Here is a 6250-nt window from a genome sequence, read left to right as displayed (position 1 = left end):
CCAACAAAAGTTTAATTTCTTTTTCTAAAATACTTGAGACTTTTCATTTTCCAGGTGGTCGTATAGATATTGACCGCTTGCAAATTGGCTTTTCGGATGGTACGCGGTCAAGAAAAGCGGTAAAATGTGAAAATTTGTTTCCTGGGGTTATTTTAGATTGTGAATCGAATGGCGTTCACCGTTTTTTGATATATCTACCAGTTTTTCCTGTGCGCCCAAAATATAGGTGTGTAGTATAGATATTGACCGCACTGTATCGTTAGACGGATGACGGATGTGTAATAGAGCGAGCATGTACACTAGTTTATGACGTTGTGAAGACGGCTAACACGATATGCGTCTAATAGGATGTCTTAATGTGAAACGAATTCTTGGGTTGCTCTTTTGATGGCATCGTTAGACAGAGGGTGTGGGAAGGAGAACACAGTCTGAAAATAGAAATGCGTTGGTAGTTAGCCCATAGACGTCTGCATTAGATAGCAAATGAAAGGAGTATGGTAGATACCGTACACACTAATATAACGCGACAAAACTTTGAGGTCATATATCTCATTTCCTGTAACAGATATCAAAAAGTGGTCAATTACAAATTATCTTGTTTTAGAGCTAGTTTTTGTAATGTTATTTTCACTTTGTCGTCTCGGGAGTCATCGAAATATGCCGGTTTGGTTCGCACTATTGATCAGCACACGGCTGAGATACGGTGGCGTAGGCTGGGCCGCCCGACCGACGTCACATATGGAACTGGTACGAAAGCCACGTCGTGTAAACACTAATCATTATACACCGTCACGTCAAAATGAATACCGTAACCACTTGGGTCCAAGGCAACGGGTCAAAAAACGAGCCCCTAATAACTTTTAGGCCAGGAGAATTTTAATAAGTTCAAAGTTGACGTGGGGTTGACCTAATCAATTTCAATCAACGAGTTGCAACGCGTGATTTTTCCGCCCAACGTTTGATTTTTCCGCCCAACAAAAGTTTGATCCTCAGCGAAATAATGCAGAAGCGAATTTTTTCTTAAATCTCACGTTTACTGGGGCGAGATTTCTGAACCGTTGCCTTGGACCCAAGTGGTTACGGTATTCATTTTGACGTGACGGTGAATAATGATTAGTGTTTACACGAAGTGGCTTTCGTACCAGTTCCATATGTTACGTCGGTCGGACGGCGCAGCCTACGCCACCGTATCTCAGCCGTGTGCTGATCAATAGTCCGAACCAAACCGGCATATTTCGATGACTCCCGAGACGACAAAGTGAAAATAACATTACAAAAACTAGCTCCAAAACAAGATAATTTGTAATTGATCACTATTTGATATCTGTTACAGGAAATGAGATATGTATATGACCTCAAAGTTTTGTCGCGTTATATTTGTGTGTACTAGGGTTCCGAATTTGAAAAAGCATGATGAGCTTTTACGTGAAAATGAGCTTTTCAAATAGCTCATTAAGGCTCATTTGATTTTGAATGAGTTTTTTGAAAAAAATAAAAAAGCTCACGCGACTCTTTTTTAGTTTTATCGAAAAGCTCATCAAGGCTCATGAGCCTTTCTGTGATTTTTATTAAGAAGCTCATATGGCTCATCATAAATAAACAAAGAAAAGAAATCAGAAAAAAAATCATTGAAATCATGGAAAAATCATGAATGGCCATGGAATACTCTTAATATCAAGTCATTTCTAGGCCATTTTAACAAGGTGGCCTACTATTGCATGTTGAGTTCCCTAGGGCACCTACTTCTATGGCCTAAAAATGTTATAACATTCACCTGATACGTTTTCTAAGTCATTTTAACGAGGTGGCCTAGAAAACTCAACTGTCAAAAGTTAGGCCACCATGTGAAAATATCTTAGAAAACATAACAGGTGAATGCTACACGATTTCTTCGGCATAAAAATGGTTGCCTAAAGAACTCAACAAGGAATAGATAAGCCACTGAGTCAATATAGACTAGAAACCGTATTAGGTGTATGCCAGACCATTTCTGGATCATAAAACTTGATGGCCTAGAAAACTCACTTGCAAAAGTTAGGCAACCAAGTGAAAACGACGTTGAAATCGCTTGATATTCACCTGATATGATTTCTGGGGTATTTTCATATGATGACCTAATTTTTGCAAGATAAGTTTTCTAGGCCGCCATTGTTTTTTTCAGGCCACTATCGTTTCTGCCCATCAGGTCACTTGATTAGTTGAATATTTGGCTAAAGTGTTTGTTGATATTATTATTTTTGCCACGTGAACACTTTTCCAGTTCATTTTTTGAACTATGCTTCAGTGAGCCTTTTTTTTTGAAAAAGAGTCGAAGTGAGCTTTTTTGCAAATGAGCCTTGATGAGCTTTTATCAAAATCAATAATTACGTCAAATGAGCCTCGATGAGCTTTTTTTTAAATCAATATTTTCGTCAAATGAGCCTGTATGAGCTTTGACGTGGAGTCGAAAATGGCTCGTATGAGCCTGCTTCATGATGAGCTCACGTGAGCCTAAGCTCATGACTGAGCTTTTTTCGGAACCCTAGTGTGTACGGTATCTACCATACTCCTTTCATTTGCTATCTAATGCAGACGTCTATGGGCTAACTACCAACGCATTTCTATTTTCAGACTGTGTTCTCCTTCCCACACCCTCTGTCTAACGATGCCATCAAAAGAGCAACCCAAGAATTCGTTTCACATTAAGACATCCTATTAGACGCATATCGTGTTAGCCGTCTTCACAACGTCATAAACTAGTGTACATGCTCGCTCTATTACACATCCGTCATCCGTCTAACGATACAGTGCGGTCAATATCTATACTACACACCTATATTTTGGGCGCACAGGAAAAACTGGTAGATATATCAAAAAACGGTGAACGCCATTCGATTCACAATCTAAAATAACCCCAGGAAACAAATTTTCACATTTTACCGCTTTTCTTGACCGCGTACCATCCGAAAAGCCAATTTGCAAGCGGTCAATATCTATACGACCACCTGGAAAATGAAAAGTCTCAAGTATTTTAGAAAGCGAAATTAAACTTTTGTTGCTGGAAACCAAGGCTGTGCAAAATGGCGGCCGGCCGCTGCTTTTTACTCAAAAGCCGAGAAAGCCGCGGCTAGCCTGATAAAATTCCATGAAAAGAAACCTAGTTTTTTGAAGGATTGGGAAGGTATGATCAATCTACTTATCCCTATGCAAACTTTTCAATGTGTGTTTGCAAATCGTGTTTCGGTATTTCGTACAAAAAATTGAACATAAATCTTGAATACTAAAAATTAAAAAAAAATGATTTTTTTCCGGAAAGCGTTCAAATTTTATGTTATTATCTGAAAAATGACTATGTTGATGAAAATTAACACAATCCTAATAGTTAGAGACGGCGGAACGCAGAATCCGTGATTCGTATTCTGGAATTCTTGAAAAAAATTTGTCCGGATAGTTTTTCTTGGATTCTAGACTGTGTACCTCAAAACCGTTCTTCTGATAGTTGTTTTTTTTCGGAAAATAAGTATATTCAGGAAAAATCCATTTTGAAAATTATTCCAAAAAGCCGTGCGGCTAGCCTGGGCCGGCCGCGGCTTTTTGTATTCAGGCCTCCGAGGCCGCTGCTTTTTCAGGCCTAAACAAAGCCGGCCGTGACACAGCCCTGCTGGAAACTGCTAAAATAATCCTAAAACAACATATTTTGACAGTTTGTACAAAAATTGATTCTTCTATTCAAGTTTTAGAAAAAATTATTTTCAGACATTTTCATCAGGGTTTTTGGAATAAATCTCGAATAACTTGGCATCTGGGTAAGTTTTCGAGCTGAAATTGGTGGGAACTATTGAAAGAATAATCACAATCATGATGCCAGTGTTTCAAGGCTTTTTGAGCTCTTGGAACTTGAAATTCAGGTCGAGATATGAACTGAAAATATTTACCCAAATTTTGAAATCTGTTTAAAATATTTTAAAGATGTTCTGAGTAGTTCAAATCGCTATCAACGTTGTTATTTTGTACTGAAAATTAAATTTCAATCGTAAAATCAAGTATTTTACAAAAATCAGAATCACCTAATTTCAAGGTTCATTTTTCAAATTTCAGATGAGCTTCAATCACAAACAAAGGCTCAGAATACTATAACAATAGCCAGTACATAAATTAGACGACTGCAAAAATATTTTTTATCATTTTCAGCTCGAAATCTTATCCAAAAGCCAACTATTCAAGATTTATTCCAAAAACCCAAAAAAAATGATGAAAATGTCTGAAAATATTTTAATCTAAAACTGGATCGGAAGAATCTATTTTTGTATTAACTGTCAAAATAGGTTGTTTTAGGAGTATTTTAACATCTTCCAACAAAAAAGTTCAGTTTTGCTCTTTAATAACCGTGAGATTTTTCATTTTCCAGGGTGTCGTATAGGTTTTGACCGCTTGCCAAATCGCTTTTCGGATGGTACGCGGTCAAGAAAAACGGTAAAGATGTGAAACGTTGTCTCCTGTGGTTATTTTCGATTGTGAATTGAATGGCGTCAACCGTTTCTTAATATCTTTTCCCAGTTTTTTTCTGTGCGCCCAAAATATAGGTGTGTCGTATAGATATTGACCGCACTGTATAATGAGGCAATCTATGGATCAAATTATGATCAGGTGAAGCCAAGAACCTTGGGGGTACATGAGAGAGTAAAGACAAGGTAAAGAGGGGTAGCAGTGGCACACTGGGACCCGGTGGCCCACCTGGAATACCTGGAAGCTCCGCCCCTTGTCTATGCGATTCTCTCCCAAGATATTCTTCCCTCATCCATTCATTCTTACTTCCTTCCTTCCTGCCTTCAACTCTCCCTCTCAATCTTAATTGAGATTTACTAGTTTATGCACTTGTTTCCTTTTTTCTTCCTTTTATTCTTTCTGTATTATAACCTAACTAAACGTTAGTTTTCAGATATGGCTACATATTTCGATCCCAATTTAATAAGCGTGTTCGATGGACACAATACGAATCACAAGTCATTAGGAATGCTGACTGAGATGGGTATCGGCGGCACGTGCGACTACGGAAATACGTATACGTAAGTATCAAAGATGGGGCAGGCGTTTCAGAAAAAAATTACTATAGGTCAGATCTCAACGCTAGATTTTCTAGTCACAATAAGCAACTAACTATTAGAAACTGAGCTTGAATAGACCAGACCACCCGTGGGAAATTTTTTCTGCCTTTTAATCATTTTATTCTAGGAGATCACATTGTGTTAAACATTTGCAGCAACCTACCGATTTACTGTAGAACCTGCATTAGAAGGTCCGGCCCTTGTATTTTTCGTGGGGTCTCTAGGGGGCACCTCAATTAGAGCATGCATTTGTATTTTTGTGGGGTTTCTGACGAGGGAACTTCTATTAGAGAGACATAAATGTTCATCGAATTTTTAAAACATCTACTTCTTACTAAGGAAACTTTTCTGTGTGTCTGTGTGTCTGTGTGTCTCGGACATTTACTTGAATAACTCACTAGGGAATGGTCAGAACTCATACCAGGATCAAGATATACTAGTGGATTCTCCGAAAAGGGGAGTGCCTCCTGATTCCAGAACAGTTTTCAAATTTTGCTAAATGGCCTGGAGAGCCGAGATATCTGTGCTCCAAAATCAAGCGATAAACTATGTAAATCCCGAGTTTTCGATCAACTGCTTCCTCTCCCCTTAAATTCCCCTCCAAACTCCGCATTCTTATCCGTCGCCGTTGACAACCAAGAAATGAGGGCCGGTGGCCGAGTGGTGTGTGCGCTTGGCTGGGAGTCTGCTTTTGCGGGTTCGAACCCTCTTCGTTTTAAAATCTTTGTTTTTATGTTTTATGGTCATTTAATGATTTTTTTAAAACTTTTTTTCATGATTTTTCACCCTTTCTGTATACATAGTAAGCCATCCTGACAATTTTACGAAATTTTGTTTTTTTTTCGAAATTTCGATTTTTTCTGATCAAATCCATGCGAAAAAAAAGAGAGAACATTTTTTTATGAATAAATGTTTGAAAATGTGTAAAATGGATTAAAAATGCCATATTCTAAGTGTTTTGTGCTTGCTGGGGAAAAGTTTTTATTTTTCAAGCCACCGTAATACCGTAATACCGAGAGGCCCACCCGACATGCGTCGTTTGAGCTCAATTATCTCGGTTGCTTCAAAAGGTATCAAAACAATTCCAACTGATAAAATGTTTATCATATTATAATAATCATTCAGCAGTTGACCACTCTTTGATAGCTTCCAAGTAACCGAGATAA

This window comes from Caenorhabditis briggsae (genome assembly GCF_000004555.2).
Source record: "Caenorhabditis briggsae complete genome, chrII, whole genome shotgun sequence".
In the NCBI taxonomy this organism is placed as follows: Eukaryota; Metazoa; Nematoda; class Chromadorea; order Rhabditida; family Rhabditidae; genus Caenorhabditis; species Caenorhabditis briggsae.
The sequence above is the reverse complement of the archived record's forward strand: the minus strand, read 5'-3'. Positions refer to the sequence as shown.